This window comes from Eriocheir sinensis, chromosome 22 (assembly GCF_024679095.1).
Source record: "Eriocheir sinensis breed Jianghai 21 chromosome 22, ASM2467909v1, whole genome shotgun sequence".
In the NCBI taxonomy this organism is placed as follows: Eukaryota; Metazoa; Arthropoda; class Malacostraca; order Decapoda; family Varunidae; genus Eriocheir; species Eriocheir sinensis.
Window position 1 is genome coordinate 3,290,242 of NC_066530.1, and position 21,671 is coordinate 3,311,912.

At 46.5% G+C, this 21,671-nt stretch overlaps 1 protein-coding gene across 1 annotated transcript in view; it reads left to right on the forward strand.

Moving 5' to 3' along the window:
* Nucleotides 1-9,870: 9,870 nt before the first annotated feature.
* The window catches only part of LOC127001956 (elevenin-Vc1-like), a 50,327-nt gene continuing 38,526 nt past the window's right edge, over nt 9,871-21,671 (forward strand). The window contains exon 1 of the mRNA XM_050867224.1: nt 9,871-10,125. The gene's annotated coding sequence lies outside the window, so the exon portion shown is untranslated. The remainder of the gene's footprint in view (nt 10,126-21,671) is intronic.

Here is a 21,671-nt window from a genome sequence, read left to right on the forward strand (position 1 = left end):
ATAAAAAATATACTCGCTTATGTATATTGTGCATATTTTTGTATGTGAAGTCGCCTTCACTTTCATTACATTTTTATACGGTGCTTGAAGATTTGCGTGCTTGCATTGCCTCAAGCAGAGGAAAATGATGGATTGGCGGAGATTCTTGTATTCAATTTTGTCGCCCCCAAACCGCGCGCCCGGGGCTTGGCCCCCCCCCCCCCCCGCCCCCCTATACGTCCGCTACTACGTCAAACCTTTCGAAATAAGTTTGGATTATCCCGTGACTTCATTTTATCGTTCACTTATAGAGTCGTGAATTTTCCCGAAGTAGTAATTAGATTATTCTCATTCATTCCCAGAAAAATGAAATTAAGGTTAATGTAGATGTTTTACTCAAGAGCCGTGGGTTTGGGATCATGTCTGTATCCACTAATTCCTATCTTTATTCGTATTTATATCCACCTATTGCTATTTCTACTTCACTTATCGAGGGGAATACTCACGAAAATGTAGACTACTAATTTCGAGATGCTGACTGCTTATTTCTGGACTAAACATGATGCTGTTTATTATGAAGGAAGTATTTTTCTCCGGAAACACTAAATGATTGACTTTTCAATGCCTGTTGTGCAGCCGCAAAATAGCTCGCAGAGAGGTTCAACTTGGGGGACCCGTGGGAAATCGGGGGTCTTGGGTGGGGAGCATATTTAATAAACTACTCCAACCGAGCTTTACATAACCTAACTTCTAACGGAGGGGGGGGGTTCGTCCCTTCGACAGTGAGTAGGGGTAGGAAAGGGCATGGGGCAGGTCATGTGGGAGGAGCTCTGAGGGGATTCGGCCAATCACAGCAAGATGACAGCTGTCATCGTGGAGGAGTTGGCAGATGTCGCCTACAAGAAAATTTGAGAGGCAGAGCCGGCTGAGGTGGACAAGGTTTTACAGGCGGCAACTTTATATATGTGTGTGTATATATATATATATATATATATATATATATATATATATATATATATATATATATATATATATATATATATATATATATATATATATATATATATATATATATATATATATATATATATATATTACGTACAGGATAAAGAGGAGGAAGAGAATGAAGAGGGGAGTTATACGTAAGATAAAAAGGAGAAAAATGAGGAGGAAAAAACAATGAAAAGGAGAGGCATGAAGAATGACGAGGAGGAAAAAGACTAAAGGGATAAACTAGAACAGGGGAGGAGGGAGAAAAGTCTAGGAGGGGAAAATTAGAAAGGGCGACGACGGAGATGTACGAGGATAAGAAGGATAAAAAAACAACAACAGGATAAAGAAGATGGAAAGGATGCATAGGATATATTATGTAAGATAAAGGGAGGAGTAAATGGGAAGAGGAAGGTCGGGTAAACTGTAGAGGGAGGAGGGAGAAAAGGGGAATAGGAAGGGAAAATTAGAAAAAGCAGGGTTGGGAGTGAGGTGGGGAGGGCAGGAAGGGAAGGGGGAGGTTCTGTAGCATATATAAAAGCCAGCACACTCTTTTTCCCCTTCTATTTTCTTTTTACGAGCAGGGAAAACAGTGATGATGCGGTTGACTTAGGGCACAGAGCAGAGGTTCACCGCCGGGCTGGTCACACTGACGCCGAGGAATTACGAGAACAAGCGAGCCCGCGATGGTGAATTAACGTTGTGTGTGTGTGTGTGTGTGTGTGTGTGTGTGTGTGTGTGTGTGAAAAGGGACACAGGCAGGAGTTTTTGGTTTAGTCGGTTGGAAAATTTGGATATCAGTAAAAAACAAAATAGAAATCCTGGAATATGAAGAGATAGCGGAGTGATTACTACGTCTGTTCGTATATCACTTGGGTTTTGAAAATGCGTTGTTTGATTCCACGTAGCCAATCCGGGTTCAAACGATCGATAAATATAATAAAACAGAAATGTGAATGGACCCCTGAGTGACGCATACCACACGGCCACTCTCATTTTTCCAAGGCACACGAGGGCTCAAAAGGCTATGTATATGTCGCACGTGAGAAAAAGGGAGTCAGAAAAATATATAGGTAGTATTTACGAAAACTTAAACTCGCTACCATAACATTTGCAGCATTTGTGACGGGACCTAATTTCTTTCTACGGATTTGTGACGGGTCCTCAACTCTTTCCCTACGGTGTGTGACGGAACCTCAACTCTCTTTCTATGGTGTGTGACGGGTCCTCAACTCTCTTTCTATGGTGTGTGACGGAACCTCAACTCTCTTTCTATGGTGTGTGACGGGTCCTCAACTCTCTTTCTATGGTGTGTGACGGAACCTCAACTCTCTCTCTACGGCTTGTGACGGGACCTCAACTCTCTTTCTATGGTGTGTGACGGGACCTCAACTCTCTTTCTATGGTGTGTGACGGGACCTCAACTCTCTCTCTACGGTGTGTGACGGAACCTCAACTCTCTCTCTACGGTGTGTGACGGGACCTCAACTCTCTTTCTACGGCTTGTGACGGGACCTCAACTCTCTTTCTATGGTGTGTGACGGGACCTCAACTCTCTTTCTATGGTGTGTGACGGGACCTCAACTCTCTTTCTATGGTGTGTGACGGGACCTCAACTCTCTTTCTATGGTGTGTGACGGGACCTCAACTCTCTTTCTACGGCTTGTGACGGGACCTCAACTCTCTTTCTACGGCTTGTGACGGGACCTCAACTCCCTTTCTACAGCTTGTGACGGGAACTCAACTCTCTCTCTCTCTACGGCTTGTGACGGGACCTCAACTCCCTTTCTACGGCTTGTGACGGGACCTCAACTCTCTTTCTACGGCTTGTGACGGGACCTCAACTCTCTTTCTACGGCTTGTGACGGGACCTCAACTCTCTCTCTACGGCTTGTGACGGGACCTCAACTCTCTTTCTGTGGTGTGTGACGGTACCTCAACTCCCTTTCTATGGTGTGTGACGTGACCTCAACTCACTTTCTAAGGTGTGTGACGGGACCTCAACTCCCTTTCTACGGCTTGTGACGGGACCTCAACTCTCTTTCTACGGTGTGTGACGGGACCTCAACTCACTTTCTACGGCTTGTGACGGGACCTCAACTCTCTCTCTACGGTGTGTGACGGGACCTCAACTCTTTTTACGGCTTGTGACGGGACCTCAACTCTCTCTCTATGGCTTGTGACGGGACCTCAACTCTCTTTCTACGGTGTGTGACGGGACCTCAACTCTCTCTCTACGGTGTGTGACGGGACCTCAACTCTCTTTCTACGGTGTGTGACGGGACCTCAACTCTCTTTCTACGGCTTGTGACGGGACCTCAACTCTCTCTCTACGGCTTGTGACGGGACCTCAACTCTCTCTCTACGGTGTGTGACGGGACCTCAACTCTCTTTCTACGGCTTGTGACGGGACCTCAACTCTCTTTCTACGGCTTGTGACGGGACCTCAACTCACTTTCTACGGCTTGTGACGGGACCTCAACTCACTTTCTACGGCTTGTGACGGGACCTCAACTCTCTCTCTACGGTGTGTGACGGGACCTCAACTCACTTTCTACGGCTTGTGACGGGACCTCAACTCTCTTTCTACGGCTTGTGACGGGACCTCAACTCACTTTCTACGGCTTGTGACGGGACCTCAACTCACTTTCTACGGCTTGTGACGGGACCTCAACTCTCTCTCTACGGTGTGTGACGGGACCTCAACTCTCTCTCTACGGCTTGTGACGGGACCTCAACTCCCTTTCTACGGCTTGTGACGGGACCTCAACTCCCTTTCTACGGCTTGTGACGGGACCTCAACTCCCTATCTACGGTTTGTGACGTGACCTCAACTCCCTTTCTACGGCTTGTGACAGGACCTCAACTCTCTCTACGGTGTGACAGGACCTCAACTCACTTTCTACGGCTTGTGACGGGACCTCAACTCTCTCTCTACGGTGTGTGACGGGACCTCAACTCACTTTCTACGGCTTGTGACGGGACCTCAACTCTCTCTCTACGGTGTGTGACGGGACCTCAACTCACTTTCTACGGCTTGTGACGGGACCTCAACTCACTTTCTACGGCTTGTGACGGGACCTCAACTCACTTTCTACGGCTTGTGACGGGACCTCAACTCTCTCTCTACGGTGTGTGACGGGACCTCAACTCACTTTCTACGGCTTGTGACGGGACCTCAACTCTCTCTCTACGGCTTGTGACGGGACCTCAACTCACTTTCTACGGCTTGTGACGGGACCTCAACTCACTTTCTACGGTGTGTGACGGGACCTCAACTCTCTCTCTACGGTGTGTGACTGGACCTCAACTCTCTTTTTACGGCTTGTGACGGGACCTCAACTCACTTTCTACGGCTTGTGACGGGACCTCAACTCACTTTCTACGGCTTGTGACGGGACCTCAACTCTCTCTCTACGGTGTGTGACGGGACCTCAACTCTCTTTCTACGGCTTGTGACGGGACCTCAACTCTCTCTCTACGGTGTGTGACGGGACCTCAACTCTCTTTCTACGGCTTGTGACGGGACCTCAACTCTCTTTCTACGGCTTGTGACGGGACCTCAACTCTCTCTCTACGGCTTGTGACTGGACCTCAACTCTCTCTCTACGGCTTGTGACGGGACCTCAACTCTCTTTCTACGGCTTGTGACGGGACCTCAAATCTCTCTCTACGGTGTGTGACGGGACCTCAACTCTCTCTCTACGGCATGTGACGGGACCTCAACTCACTTTCTACGGCTTGTGACGGGACCTCAAATCTCTATCTACGGTGTGTGACGGGACCTAAACTCTCTCTACGGCTTGTGACAGGACCTCAAATCTATTTCTACGGCTTGTGACGGGTCCTCAAATCTCTTTCTACTGCTGGTGACGGGACCTAAACTCTCTTTCTACGGCTTGTGACGGGACCTCAACTCACTTTCTACGGTGTGTGACGGGACCTCAACTCTCTCTCTACGGCATGTGACGGGACCTCAACTCACTTTCTACGGCTTGTGACGGGACCTCAACTCTCTCTCTACGGTGTGTGACGGGACCTCAACTCACTTTCTACGGCTTGTGACGGGACCTCAACTCTCTCTCTACGGTGTGTGACGGGACCTCAACTCACTTTCTACGGCTTGTGACGGGACCTCAACTCTCTTTCTACGGCTTGTGACGGGACCTCAACTCTCTTTCTACGGCTTGTGACGGGACCTCAACTCTCTTTCTACGGCTTGTGACGGGACCTCAACTCTCTCTCTACGGCTTGTGACGGGACCTCAACTCTCTCTCTACGGCTTGTGACGGGACCTAAACTCTCTATCTACGGCTTGTGACAGGACCTCAACTCTCTCTACGGCTTGTGACGGGACCTCAATTCTCTCTACGGCTTGTGACGGGACCTCAACTCTCTTTCTACGGCTTGTGACGGGACCTCAATTCTCTCTCTACGGCTTGTGACGGGACCTCAACTCTCTTTCTACGGCTTGTGACGGGACCTCAACTCTCTCTCTACGGCTTGTGACGGGACCTCAATTCTCTCTCTACGGCTTGTGACGGGACCTCAACTCTCTCTCTACGGCTTGTGACGGGACCTCAATTCTCTCTCTACGGCTTGTGACGGGACCTCAACTCTCTCTCTACGGCTTGTGACGGGACCTCAACTCTCTCTCTACGGCTTGTGACGGGACCTCAACTCTCTCTCTACGGCTTGTGACGGGACCTCAACTCTCTACGGCTTGTGACGGGTGATCTCAACCCTCACCAGATCCTACTTAAGACACCAGAGAGCTAATAGTTAAACTCTTATTTGTCGTGGCTGAGGGCGACGAAAGGCGAACAGAATATGAGAGAAAAGAGAAAGGCGATGTGAATATTTTAAAGGGCAGAGAAAGGCGAGCACAGTATTCTAAGGCCTATCTTTATTGTATTTTTGAGGATAGTAAAGTAATTGATAAATGTATGGAGTGAAGTAGACTTATTAACTCATTACTTTTATTAAATATCAGACGAATTTCGGCTATTTTTTTTTACAGTACGGAAACTGATTTTTTTTAATAAAGGAATTTTTTTTTCTTTATAATACAGACGTTCTTTGTGGTGACGAATTTTTCGTAATAAATTTCTTGTGGATAGTATTTTCCTTCTACAATACGGGTACTTTTTTGGATACTGTTATTTGTTTTTGCAATACGGACACTTTTTTTTTGACAATGCGGACAAGTTTTGTGGAGAGCTTTTCAATTGCGCGAATCTTTCTGAAATATCTGGTCTTTTTTTATTTTATTTATTGAATTTTTTTACAGTACAGGAAGCAACTCAAGGGCAACAAAAAGGTGTAGAAAAAAAGCCCTCTGCCTCCTTATGCACAAAAATGATAAACAAATAAATAAATGGCAGAGAATTCTTGCACAAACCAAACCAAACCAAAATGTAAAATCCCTATCCCTTCCGCAGCCTCTACTGTCCACCTCTCGAGACAACCGTGACTTGCAGAAGGATACGGAGCGGAAGGGACGTGGTTGCGTGTGTTCCTTAAATAGAAGCTTCCCATAACAGTTTTAGTCTTTCCTAATATATCCTTCCCCAAAGAGTGTCACTTGACTCGGGAGCTCTTCCATGCTTATCAATGTTTGTATACCTTCCCAGGCCCTTCTCGGCTCACCTTCCAGTAGGTTTAATAAATTATGTGGGTTTCTGGAATCTCTGCTTTGGGAACGTTATATTTCAAGCGGAGAAAGACACCACGAAGAGATTAGGTAATGGTGAAATACCCCGCGGGAGGATTTACTTCTTTCGTTATAATTCTTAGGTTTTCTTAGATACTGCTAACGATGATGATGATGATGGTGATGATGATGATACTAATGATGATGATGATAATAAAAAAATAAAACCAATAAAAAACAATAATATACAATTTATTTTACTTCTACTGCTACCACTACTACTACTACTACTACTACTACTACTACTACTACGACACAACCACCACCATTAACTACTAATATTACTACTACAACTACGACACTACCATCACCATTATCTACTAATATTACTACTACAACTACGACACTACCACCACCATTAACTACTAATATTACTACTACAACTACGACGCTACCATCACCATCAACTACTACTACTACTTCTGCTACTACTACTACTACTACTACTACTACTACTACTATTTTACCTTCCCCCACCGCCACACCTAAAGTGTCCCCCATCTCTGGTCTCAGGTAAGTGACATGCTGATTACTTTACCCTTGGATCCCCTTCGTCCAGGCTGGATGAACGTAATGGCCCTGCCAGGTAACCAAGCAGGAGGGATGTACGTGTAGGATACGCTTCGATCCCATATTATATTTTATAAGCAAAGGTTCTGAAGCTTTATATAGGGTATTGAAGCTAAATAAAGGGTACTGAAACTTCTGAAAGGGTATTGAAACTTTTTACAGGGTACTGAAACTTTTCAAAGGGCACTGAGACTTCGGAATAGATATTGAAGCTTCTTGAAGGGTATTGAAACTTCTTAAAAGGTACTGAAACTACTTCATGGGTATTGAAACTTCTTAGAGGGTACTGAAACTTTTCAAAGGGTATTGACACTCCTAGAAAGGTAATGAAACTTCTTATAAGGCATTTAAACTATTTAAAGGGTACTAAAACTTTTTAGGGGTACTGAAACTTGTAAGGGTACTGAAACTTTTAAAGTGTACTGAAACCTTTCACAGGGTACTGAAACTTTTCAAGAAGTACGGAAACTTTTAAAGGGTACTGAAACTTCTTAAAGGGTATACATGCTACTTAAAGGGTACTGAAACGTATTAATTATTGGGCGTTAAAATTTTTAAAACGGTATTTGAGCTTTTTAAAGGGCAAGGTAACCTCTTAAGGGATATTGAAGCTCTTTAAATGGTATTAAAACCTGTTAAAAGGTATTGAGATCTTAAGGGGTTTGAGTAGTGGTTCAGGTCTTGGATTGTGAGGCGATAGACACTTGTTTGAGTCTTAATTTGGAGGTTGTTTGATAGATAATTTGTTCACTTGTTCACAATCAATCAATCAATCAATCAATGGGGGCATACGCTGGGGGGCACGTCGCCTCACCCATCCTACGACACCAAGCCCTTCGGGCAATTCTCCATCCCCTTCCCATCCGAAGTAACCTCCCGGCAGGATCAATCGACTTGCTAATTCCACGAACTCCGTGGGCGTCCCCTTGGTCTTCACTCAGGATTGTCTCTCACAGAGATAACCCGATGAGCAGGGTCGACTTCTGGGTAGCGTGCCACGTGCCCGTATAGCCGGAGTTGGCGATGACAGATTATGCGGATAATACATGTCGAATCAGTCTCCCAGAGTAGTCGCCGGTTTGACACAAAGTCATTCCAGCGATATCCCATGATTCTGCGTAGGCACTTATTACCAAAGGCATCAATCCGCCTCTCCAAGTCCCTATTTAATGTCCATGTCACACAGCCATAAAGTAAGACAGGGAGCACGAAGGACTTGAAAATCCGGACCTTTGTACATCTACGCGGGTATCGACAACGCCATATACTCGTGCTGAGCGAGTCCATAACACCGTGGGCCAGGCCAATCCTCCGTAAGACTTCCTGGCGAGAACCGCCTGAATAACGGTACCAAGGTATGTGAAATTTCCCAAGATCTCCACGTCCTCGCCACACGCATGAACAGACTACTGTTTCATCTAGCAAGCCTCCAAACACCTGTACCTTGGTCTTGGCCCAGGAGATCCCGAAGTCCCAAGGGCTTCACCTCCTCGTGCATCGAGAGCCATCACCAAACACGAAAACAAGGTCGGTGACCCTGGTATTGCCAATGGATGCTCCACAATGACTCCCGTCCACAACTCTGCCTAGTACCCACAGACAAACAAACGCACAATAATCTAGCCGAATAAAACACAAAACAGCAATAAACCACAACCACAACAACAACAACAACAACAACAACAACAACAATAACTAACACCTTTACATCATATCGCATAACACCCCCTCCCTCCCCAACACCCCCTCGACCCCCCCAATCAAAGGCCACCTCATATCCCCCTTATTGTCCCTTCCCTTCATATTACTCAAGCTATAAATAACAAACTAATACATTTCCCATACCTTCTGTACTGGGGGGGAGGAGGGATGGGAGGGTGTGTGGAAGGAGGAGGAGGAGGAGGAGAGGTAGGAGGCGGGTAAAAGAGAAAGTGGGCGTGGTTATGTGTAAGGGTGGAGGAAGGGAGGGAAGGAGGAAGGAGGGTGTGTGTGGGTGGAGGGAGGAAGGAGAGGAAGGGGTAGGATAAATGGGGGGGGGGGTTATGCATATAGGTAGAGGGAAGAAAAGGGGAGGAGGCGGGTGGAGAAGGGGAGGAAAGGGGAAACAAGAGTGGGTAGGAAGGTAGATAGGTAGGAGAAAGGGGGAAGTGGGAATGAGGGTAGGGAAGGGGAGAAGGAGGGGAGAGAAGGGGGGAGGGTAGCTGAGTGTATGGGAGGGAACAGGAGTGGGTGGGGAGATGTGTGTGAGTGTGTGGGTGAGGAAAATGACGTCACAGAGGGCGGGGTGAAGGGAAGGGGGCGTGGTGGGTGTATGGGGAAGGTGGGAGGTGTGGGTGGGTGGGTGGGGATGCTGCAGAAACGGGTGTGAGAGAGAGAGAGAGAGAGAGAGAGAGAGAGAGAGAGAGAGAGAGAGAGAGAGAGAGAGAGAGAGAGAGAGAGAGAGAGAGAGAGAGAGAGAGAGAGAGAGAGAGAGAGAGAGTAGAGGGCATGAGGGAAATGGGGAAGAGGTGAAATTGGTCAGGTTCATGTAGGTGGGTGTGTGGGTGGGCGGGTGGGGGTGATGACGTCAGGATGGGCGGGATGTCGGCATCAGACCCCGCCCACCGTCGCCCACCCAGCCTCCTGCTTCCGTCTTATCCAGGGGTGACGGATCTGCCCGCTCACACGCCGCCCGAACCTTCCCCGCGCACCACACACGGGCGAAGGCACCTGGCACTCACCTGATACTCACCTATCCGCTGCCTCACGCTCCCCACCTGCCCGCCTGCCTGCCCACCTGTTGGCTCTCCTCAGGTCGTCGCCGCTGCCTCAAGTTCCGTCTGTCTGTCTGTCTTTCTTTCATCGTCTTCGTCAGCTCGTCGCGTCTTCTGTTGGTGAGTAAAGAGCAACAAGTGTGAGTTAGTGTGTTTCCTTTTTTTATGGTGTTCTTGTTTATTTATGTTTCAGTATTCATTGTATCCTCTCCCTTCACTTCCGCTCTGGTAATATGATTCTTCTTTGCTTTGTTTTATTTCCCTCTCAAACTCCACTTCAACTGTTTCCCTTTTTTTTCAACAGGCTTCTTCATATCTTCAAATTCTTTCTCTCTGACATTACGCTTCTGAGGTTTGTCTTCCTCTTTCACAAACCACACTTCAAAATTTTTACCTTCCATTCAACAGGCCTCTTCGTATCTCTCTACTTACATATCTTCTCCTAACTCTTTCTCTCTGACATTACGCTTCTGAGGTTTGTCTTCCTCTTTCTCAAACCACACCATTTTTTTTTCCGTCCATTCAACAGGTCTCTCTACTTTCATTTTTTTTGCCATCATTTCCTGTCTAGTCGTATACTATTGCGCCGGTAGGCTTCTTCCCGGTGGATCTTGATGGTCGGTCCAAGGCTTCTTTCCGGTGGGTCCTGATGGTCGGCCCAGCCTGTTCTGGCGCAGGCGAGTGTTTATAGTGGCGCCATCTTGCATTGGCTCATACTGCCCTTCCAGAGCTCATCTTTGATCCTAGAATCTAGAGTCCGGGTTCATAGGTGGTCTTCTGGACAGCATGTGGGTAGTTTTAAGCCACTCCGCGGCGGCTGAATCAGCAGTGTGGCACCACGAGAAGAGTTCGACTCGTCTCCTCCTGAACGGGGCCGTTACTACTCTGACTCTCACCCACCTCCCCAAAGTATTACGATAACATAACAACAGCCACCCTATTTTTTTTGTGGTAGCTGAAATTTTAAAGAGGAAATTTTAAAGGTATGCATTATTTGCCATACCAAACCTTAGAAAGAGTTAAACAACACAAAAAAAACGTCCCCACCCTGTACGTGGCAGCAAAAAACCCAACGCCCCCGTCCACGCAGCAAAAAGCCGTCAACCCACCACCACCCACCCACGTAAAAACGTAAACCCGCCACCTACCCGGCCAACAAAAACCAACAAAAGCCCTGTACCGCGCCCCCACCTGAAAACGCACCCGCCGCACCGTGGCAACCAGAAAACCCGTCACCCGCCCTGTACGAACCCCTGTGTACGTACCCCCAAACCCGTCGGCAACCCGTCACGCCCACCACCCGTGGCGTGCAAACCCCCCACCACCAACCCGCCGTAAAAAAAAAAAACCCGTCACCACCCCCACCCCCAGCAGCAAAACCCGTCCCCACACCCGGGCGTACAGAAAACCCGTCACCAAAACCCCTGTGCCACCCGCCACCAAAAGTCACCCCCCGCCCGCCACCCGTCCCCCACCCGTAGCCAAACCTGGTAACCCGCAAACCGCCGTGTACCGCAGCAAACCCCAACCCCCGCCCGTCACCCGCCCCAGAGAAACAAACCACCCTGTACGTCACACGCAGAAAACCCGTCACCCTTGAAAACGCAGCCAGAAAACCCGTCACCAAAGAGACCGGGGAGTTAAAACCCTGTACGTGGCACTGCCAAGGGGAGCAAGACGACTCCTCTCCTTCGACCTGACCGCCCTCTCTGGCTCAGTTTTGTCTTGTCTTGCGGGGAGAAGCGCTTAGTGGGCTTTTCTGCTTTTTGTTTTTGCCTTTGAGCTGATCCCTTTACAACAGGTCTCTCTCTCTACTTTTGTTTCTTTTACCATCACTTCCTGTCTAGTTATATACTTCTCTGGTTTTTCTCCTTTTCACAAACCACGCTTTCGTTTCGTCTTGTCTTGCGGGGAGAAGCGCTTAGTGGGCTTTTCTGCTTTTTGCTTTGCCTTTGAGCTGGTCTCTTTGCAATAGGTCTCTCTCTCTACTTTCGTTTCTTTTACCATCACTTCCTGTCTAATCATATACTTCTCTGGTTTTTCTCCTTTTCACAAACCACGCTTCAGAATTATTACCTTTTATCTGCTAGTATCTCTTTTTCAACAACTTCATCCTGTCCCTTCACCCATAAAACGCCTTCCTTCTTCTATCCAGCAGCTCTTTTTACACTCTCCTTCTCTCACTCATCGATGGGTTTCGAAGGAGTATCTTCATAACTCTTGACGTACTTGCACATCTTTCCCCGCCATTTCTTCCTCCCACATTGTTCTCCCTTGCCCAGTACTTCGTTGATGACATGATTTACTTCTACTTATTTTTTTTTACAGCAAGGGGGTAGCTCTAGCGTGCAAGAACCGATGGAAAAGGTTAGCTATAAACTCCCGCAGAGACGATGGAAGGAGATTACGAAACGGAGAGTCAACTGTGCTAGCTAGAACGATAACTGAGTACGTAACTCTTTTTATTCATTCAGAGTTTATTAGCATCTTTAGTTTTGTATAGTTTAGGATAACGTCTTTAGTTTTCTTATTTCATCTTACCCAAAGCCTAGGTTAATGACGTTATAAAAATACTGCTCTGAGATGATGCGTCTTATATGGCGAAGAAAAATATCGACCGGAAAGATTCAAGCAGAGATGGGCCATTTAGACGTTCAGACACTCCTAAAAAGGTTTCGAAGGAGTGTAAAGCCCATATTCTCAAACACTTCGGGGCTTACTCACTCACAATTGGCAAGACTTCCGTAGAGGTTGTGGCTGATATTTCCATGAGCCAAGTGATAGTTTGACAAGGCTTCTGCACCATGAATGTGAAAAAAGCACTCGTGAGAACCCGACTAATCTCCCTTGTGGCATCTGGATTTTTTTTTTTACAGCAGAGGAGACAGTGCAAGGGCGTAAAAAAAAAAAGAATACAATATGAAAAAAAAAAGCCCGCTACTTACTGCTCCTAAATAGAGTAGAGTGTTGTGAGAGCCGAAAGCGCCTGAGAACATGGGCCTTAGTAAGATACATCAAGAGTTTAGGAAAAGACGGAGAAGAAACATAAGGTATAACTACGTGGAAATCATGAACGGGATATATATGTTAGGAGTCGTTTTGAAGGGACGAATCAGACAGTCATTGGAAGATTTCGTAAGAGTGTTCCAGACGCCACTGACACAAGGTATAACTAGGTGGAAATCATGAACGGGATATACATGTTAGGAGTCGTTTTGAAGGGACGAATCAGACAGCCATTGGAAGATTTCGTAAGAGTGTTCCAGACGCCACTGACACAAGGAATAATAGCTTCGTAGAAATGACCAACGGAATGAAGATGTTAGGATTCGCTTGGGAAATCCGAGTCATTGGAAGATTTCGTAAGAGTGTTCCAGACGCCACTGACACAAGAAATAATAGCTTCATGGAAATGACCAACGGAATGTAAATGTTAGGATTCGCTTGGGAAATCCGAGTCATTGGAAGATTTCGTAAGAGTGTTCCGGACGTCCCGAAGGTTTAGGGGGAAGGAGAGGAGGCAGACGAGAGATAGCTGCGTGGGAATCTTCATGTAACAGACCACCAGGAGATGTGTGTGTTTGTCGCCTCCTCCTCCGTCTCGCCCCAGCATCACGTGACGGAAGAATGGAACAAGCAAATGATGAACGTGTGTCTCTCTGTTCTTTTGTCTGTTTGTCTTGAACCCCTCCCCCCCTCCCGCTCCCTTACACACACGCACGCACGCACGCGCTGGGTAATGACAGAAGCACTAATGTATTCCCAAAATTTAGAAAGTTTCCCTCTTCGCCTTGTTCTCAGTTACGGCAGTGGAGCGCGTCACAAGGTAGGAAATTGTTGGTAATGAGCAGCGAAGAGCGGGGGAGTGGGGGAGGAGGAGGAGGAGGAGGAGGAGGACAGGATAGATGGTCAGGGATGGGTTGGAAGTGGAATAGGAAAAGGAGAGAGGAAGAGGAGGAGGAGGAGGAGGAGGAGGAGGAGGAGGAGGAGGAGGAGGAGGAGGAGGACAGGATAGATGGTAAGGGATGAGGGTTGGGTTGAAAGTGGAGTAGAAAAAGGAGAGGGGAAGAGGAGGAGGAGGAGGAGGAGGACAGGGACGAGGGCTGCATGGGTCGGAAGGGGACCAGGGCGGGACAGAGACGGGGAGGGACAGACAGACAGGGACAAGAGATATAACACCAACGGATGTATTTATGACTTCCTTTCCTCATAATGCTGCCGTCCCCGTGAGAGTGAGGGAAGGATTCTCAAGGAAATTATCATACGGAATCCGAGAAAGAGAAATATTTGTGTCAATGATTTAGAGTAAGAAAGGGCGGCGGGCAGGACTCCCACGGTCATGACCACAAATCAGGCAAGGGTGTGACGCAGTGTGCCGAGTAACGCGTCGAGGCTTCTGATAACACGACACTCGGATGCTGGGGTCAACGAAGGTAACGAAAGAGCTTAGCGGGAATCACCCCTAATCATTCACAGACCCCGCAAGAAAACCGTATATATAGACACATTCTGAGGTTGGCACGTCACTCAGCGGCGCCCCAAGTCACAGTGAAGACCTCAGCAGGGATAACAACGTGATCTAACCCGCAAGAGAAGCGTATATATAAGAAGACCACGAGGTTGAGCGGTCAGTCTGCATCTTCTAGCTGCCGTCACTTCGTCTCGTCTTCCCTCAGCGTCACACACACACAAGGTAGGCTGAGGAAGGGTCGACAAGTGGAAGTGGTTGTAGTGTTTAAATTTCGTGTTTAAGAAGCTTTACAGTCTGTCTTGAACCTTGAACCTCGTCTCGTCTACTCAAAGCATCCACACACAAAGAGGTTGGCTGAGGAAGGGTCGAAAGGAGGAAGAGAAGAGAGATATAGAGATAGTGATTTGTGGCTGTAGAGTTAGTGTTTAAGAAGCTTCTCAGTCTGTCTTGAACCTTGAACCTCGTCTCGTCTACTCACAGCATCCACACACAGAGAGGTTGGCTGTGGGAGATCGACAGGAGTAAGAGAAGGGAGAGTTATAGAGAGAGTGATTTGTGGATGTAGTGTTTAATGTTTAAGCTTCACAGTCTGTCTTGAACCTTGAACCTCGTCGCGTCTACTCACAGCTTCCACACACAGAGAGGTTGGCTGTGGAAAATCGACAGGAGTAAGAGAAGGGAGAGTTATGGAGAGAGTGATTTGTGGATGTAGTGGTTAGTGTTAAGCTTCACAGTCTTAAACATGGAACTTTAACCTTGTCTCACCTCCAGTCATCCATACACAAGGGTAGACTGAGGCTGGGTGGAAATGTGCAAGATGAGGAGTGGAGCTTTTATGTATGAACTGTGGCTGTTGTGGTTCGCATGTCTCTGTTACACACCTCAAACTTCGTCCACTTCTCTCGCTACTTCCTCAAGAGGCCACTTCATAAGAACGACCTAGTATATACCACATGCTCGACCCATCCATAAACTGTCCAGCTCTCCATTTTAAACTTTCAATTGTATCAGCATTATATACAAAACTGATTCATCTATTCCATTCACCATCTTCCTAACGCTGCATGAATCTAACTTGTGATTTGCTGCGGGTCTTCTTCGCCTTCTTCAGCTTTTTCCATCTTGCGTAATTATGGGGTCGCTGTTCCTGCTCTGCCGTCTCCGTTTACTCCGATCATTCACGCCCCGTTCCTCTAATCCCTTCGTTATCAAGTCTTCCTTTATGCAATCTATCCATCTCCTTAGCCTTCCTTTCCCCCTTCTTGGTGTAAACTGCATCCCCAACACTCTTCTGTCTAGCTGCTTTCGTTCTTCTCTTCTTCGTTTGCTCAAGTTCTCGTTCTTCTTTCTCGTAGTTCTCCTCATCTCATGCCTGTCTCGTTCCTCTCTTCTTCGTTCGCTGGTTCGTAGTTCTCTTTCTCTCTCTCTCGTCTCGTTCTTTTCGTAGCCTTCTCTTCTTTGTTCGTTAGTAGTTCTCTTTCCTTCTAGTGGTTCTTCTCTGCACATCTCCGTCTCGTTGTTCTCTTCTTCGTTCGTTGTTAACTCTCGTTCATCTTTCTCGTAGTTTCCCTCTGTACATTTCCGTCTCGTTCTTCTATTCCTTGGTTCGTAGTTCTCTTAGTTATTGTTCATCTTTCCCTCAGTTCTCCTCATCTCATGCTCATCTTCTCTTCTTCGTCCGCTCGTTCGTAGTTCTTCCTCGCAGTTCTCCTCATCGCGTGTTCGTCCCCGCCACTACAGCCTCTTCAGTGACGACCTTTAACGGTGAATATTGTGACGTGTTTCGGGGCCTCACAGTCCGTCCGCGGCCAAACTTTTCGCAAACTTTTCTCCTTGTTATTGTTAGTTGGCATGTTTGTGTGAGTTCTCGTGGAATGCGAAATAATTGCCTGCAGGTCATCGCCGTAGCCAGCCCCAGGAACTTGAGCCCTTGCCTGCCTGAAGGAACGCCAATAAAGGTGTCTGTCTGTCCGTCACCTGAGTAATTAAGCCGTGACGAGACTCCCCAGGCGGCGGTGACGAGGCTGAAGTTTGCGGCGCTGATTTAATATTTGTTGTCATCTTACGCTGCCGAGGCGGGGAGGCGGACGCTTGCAAAGGTGTGTGGCTTAATTAAATATGCTGTCACGTTGCACTATTAAGACTGAAAATGTTGTCACGTGTCTCTGTTAAGATTGTGTTGAAGACCTTTCAGAAGATTTAGTTTAGTCGGCGTTTACCAATGGCCCGGAGGCGTATTTCCCTTCTCCGTACGGGTATGTGGCGTCCAATCTTGAACAGGTCAGATTAGGTAATGCTATGTTAAATTAGGTTTAGTTGGAACCCTGTAGAGTAATTTTGAGTGGCAATCACAATGAGAGTATTTTCCAGAACGCATCGTGGTTAGTTTCGAAGCTACAGTCGAGCGTCTTCACCTGAAGAGAGATTGGGAATATGCGGCCCGGAGAGGAAACGAAGGGAATCTGGACACACACACAGAGACAGACGGAGACAAATAATAATAAAGAAAACTAAGAGTATCGAAAGGCTGGTTAATGCAAGACACACAGATAAAAGTCAAGAAAGATACAAGTAGGGAGATGTAATGGTAACAGCAGAAACGTTGATAGATTCATTCATAGAAACAGAAAGCTACAAAATAGAATGCTTGCAGTGAAGCATTCTTTTGGCGGTAATTGAAGTCTCTGTTTCTGGTACGTGGAGCTGAGACAAAGAGATAGAAATAGAGAAAAGTGGGAAGATTCAACGATAGCGAAATATTCTCTTAACGATCGCTGAAGCAAAACACTAAAGAAAGAAAATATTGATGATTTTTTTTGCCCTTCTCATTACACTCCCCTTGTACAGCCAGACAAAAAATGATCTTTTAAACCTCGACACATGAAGCAATTTGGAAAACGGGCTAACACTTGCGGCAATAATGGTACGAGAGTCCTGCACGGAGACTTGGCCTGAGGAGCCCCCGGGTTTGGTTTGGTTTGGTGGGCGAGGCGACGCGCTCCACGGTGTATGTCCCCACTAACTGTTTGATTGAGTGTACTTTCATTCTCCCTCAAGATCGCTATTCTTCAAAATTTTCTTCCATCAACCCATTTTTTTCCTTAAACCAACCCAGTTTTTCTTCCACCAACCTCGTTTTCCCCGCGTCAACCCAGTTTTTCTTCCACCAACCTCGTTTTTCCCGCATCAACCCAGTTTTTCTTCCACCAACCTTTTTTCTTCCACCAACCTCGTTTTTCCCGCGTCAACCCAGTTTTTCTTCCACCAACCTCGTTTTAGTTTTCTTCCACCAACCTCGTTTTCCCCGCGTCAACCCAGTTTTTCTTCCACCAACCTCGTTTTCCCCGCGTCAACCCAGTTTTTCTTCCACCAACCTCGTTTTTCCCGCATCAACCCAGTTTTTCTTCCACCAACCTCGTTTTTCCCGCATCAACCCAGTTTTTCTTCCACCAACCTCGTTTTTCCCGCATCAACCCAGTTTTTCTTCCACCAACCTCGTTTTTTCCGCATCAACCCAGTTTTTCTTCCACCAACCTCGTTTTTCCCGCATCAACCCAGTTTTTCTTCCACCAACCTCGTTTTTTCCGCATCAACCCAGTTTTTCTTCCACCAACCTCGTTTTTCCCGCATCAATCCAGTTTTTCTTCCACCAACCTCGTTTTTCCCGCATCAACCCAGTTTTGAATCAAGCATTTCCTTTACGACCCATTACGAGGCCTTTCTCGAGTGGCAATAGCTGCATGCCTCCCTCCGTCCGGTATCAAGTTATCTATTTGCGGGAAAAAAGAGGCAACCTAGTGTGTCATTTCGACCAACGGTACTTTGACGAAAAATAACATGTTCTGGACTACGCTCAAACTTTACATTGGTCATTCAAAGTGGGAACTCAAACTACTAAACTTGGTATTGGATAGGTGTTGTTCCCTTGAGCCTTTAGATAGTTAGGTATTAGTATGGTAAGTTTCCCATCGAGCGCCAGTGTTAACGTTGTGTCCTGGCGCTGCGCTTGTATCGGTTGCTGTTTCACCGGCAATGGTAAAAGACTCACCTGTCATCAATACGTTTCTCTGCCCTCGAAACATCCAACATGACGCAGTGAGTAGGATGTGTAGGATGCCCTCGAAAGATCCAACATGACGCAGTGAGTAGGATGTGTAGGATGCCCTCGAAAGATCCTACAGTTGGGGAGAGTCCGCACTGTTGGACTTTGCCGATAAGTTTTTCGAGGATCCATTAATGTGCGTCTTAACGGTCTTGTTGCCTCAGCCTAAGACGAACACGTAGCATTAGGCGACGCGTCCACGGCAAACACACGCAAACACCCGACACACCCTAGCACCGTTGACAGATTATCGTACTCAGAGCCACGTATTTACCGGCTTCTGAGTCATAGCTATTGCCAAAAAACACCCGTAATTAACCACTTTAACGATAACTGTATATGAAGGCAGCTATTGGGGTCGAGGAGGCAGTTTTGGGGTCGGAAATCGGCAAACATAGGAGGCTGAGTACGACAATCTGGCAACGTTACACCCTAGCGATGCGGCGTTACAGGGTTTGTGTTACGATAAGGTCCCTATCCTCAGATGCTTTCGGCTCTCACAACAAACACTTCCAAAGGCCACAAGGAGATTAGTCTGCTTCCCTTGAGTGTATGTTTTTCACATTCTTGGTGTAGAAGGGGCTTAAGGATGTGTCGCGAGGGTTATACGCAAAACAGGAGTCGGAGTAAGCCAGGTTTAAACTTCAGCTGAGTGACTAATTGGTTTGTGAAGGGATGGATTGGCTGAGTGAGTGGTCGGTAAGGAGCTTGTTTGAGGGCCGTATTTTCAGACGCTTTTAACTCTCACAACAAATATTTCCAAAGGCCACAAAGAAGAAAAGTTCGGTTCTCATAAGCGTCTTTCACGTTCCTGGTGCAGAAGTCTTGTTAAACTATCCTAGGCTCATAAAACTACCCATGGAAATATCCACCACAACCTCTACGAAGGCCTTATATAATGTGGGTGTGTAAGCCACGAAATGTTTGAGAATAGGTATGGGCTTAAGATTTTCACGTTCCTGGTGTAGAAGTCTTGTCAAACTATACCTAGGCTCATAAAACTACCCATGGAAATACCCGCCACAACCCCTACGACAGCAAATGTGTGGGTGTGTAAGCATTGAAATGTTTGAGAATAGGTATAGGCATAATTTTTTCACGTTCCTGGTGCAAAAGCCTTGTCAAACTATCCCTTGGGTCTTTAAAATACCCATGGAAATGCCCGCCACAACCCCTACGACAGCAAATGTGTGGGTGTGTAAGCATTGAAATGTTTGAGAATAGGTATAGGCATAATTTTTTCACGTTCCTGGTGCAAAAGCCTTGTCAAACTATCCCTTGGGTCTTTAAAATACCCATGGAAATGCCCGCCACAACCCCTACGACAGCAAATGTGTGGGAGTGTAAGCATTGAAATGTTTGAGAATAGGTATAGGCATAATTTTTTCACGTTCCTGGTGCAAAAGCCTTGTCAAACTATCCCTAGGCTCATAAAACTACCCATGGAAATACCCGCCACAACCCCTACGACAGCAAATGTGTGGGAGTGTAAGCATTGAAATGTTTGAGAATAGGTATAGGCATAATTTTTTCACGTTCCTGGTGCAAAAGCCTTGTCAAACTATCCCTTGGGTCTTTAAAATACCCATGGAAATGCCCGCCACAACCCCTATGTAAGCAAATGTGTGGGTGTTTAAGCCTCGAAATGACTGTCTGGCTGCCTGGCTGAGGGCTGGGAAAGGTTTAAGCCGCTGCCTCCCTGCTTTAATTCCCCTTCGTGCATTTTAACTTTCTCATTTATTGTTCCCATTTTTCATCATTTCCATCATATATTCACTCGTTCCGTTAAAGTCTCGAGCGTTTATCGGTCGTGTTGATTCAAGTTCGCTTATCGCAATGCTTTCACTTCGATCTATCTCGTTTGGCGATTTCGTAGTCAGTTTCATAGGCTTCCATTTACTACTACTGCTGCTACTACTACTACTACTACTACCACTCCTACTACTACTACTACTATTCTTTTCTCTTTTATCTTCTTTTTCCTTCATCTTTTTCTTTATCTTTCGTTTTTTTTTTCTGATATTTTGTTCATCTGATGTTACTTCTTCTTCTTCTTCTTCTTCTTTCGTCTCTTCTTTTTTTGTTCTTCTTATATATTACTGCCACTACTACTACTACAACTACTACTACTACTACTACTACTACTACTACTGCTACTACTACTACCCTACACTACCATCACCATTTATATTACTTTACAGTCTAAACATGGCATACACGCGTTCCTGTGTTAGAATAAAGTTTAGGTTAACACAGACGTATGCGTGTGTGTGTGTGTGTGTGTGTGTGTGTGTGTGTGTGTGTGTGTGTGTGTGTGTGTGTGTGTGTGTGTGTGTGTGTGTGTGTGTGTGTGTGTGTGTGTGATTAAATTTATGGGGAAAGTTGTTGAATAGGAAAAGGTGGACGGGTATTTATCTACCTGTCCGTGGATGCAAAGTACCAAGGTTGATGAGTTGCTATACACACCTGTTCTACGTTTTCTACAGGTAATCCGATGAACTTACCTGGCGTGATAAATTGTTTTGCTTTTCATTTGTTAACTCACTTCACTCATTCCCCTCTCTCTCTCTCTCTCTCTCTCTCTCTCTCTCTCTCTCTCTCTCTCTCTCTCTCTCTCTCTCTCTCTCTCTCTCTCTCTCTCTCTCTCTCTCTCTCTCTCTCTCTCTCTCTCTCTCTCTCTCTAAACACTGATCTTCTCTGTTCTTTCTCTTTCTACTTTTTGATTCCTACTTTTAATTTCTCTGTCTTTACTTCCTCTTTCTTTTCCCTCTCCATTCGTTTCCTCCTCCTCTCTCTCTGCCTTCGCTTCTCTTCGCTTCCCTTTTCTCTCCTTCTCCCCCTCTCTTCTCTTTCTTCTCCCAACTTCCTCCTCCTCTCTACTCGCTCTTTTCTCTCTTTACATCCATTTTCTCATCTCTGCCTCAACTTTTTTCACTACTCCTCTTCTCTTTTCTTCCTTCTTTACTTTTCTCATCCTTCCTCCTCCTCTTCCTCTTCTTTTCCTCTTTTCTCCCCTCTTTCTTCGCTCTTCTCTCTTACCATCCATTTCCTCATCTCTGTCTCAGCTTCTCTAAACTAATCCTCTCTTTTTCT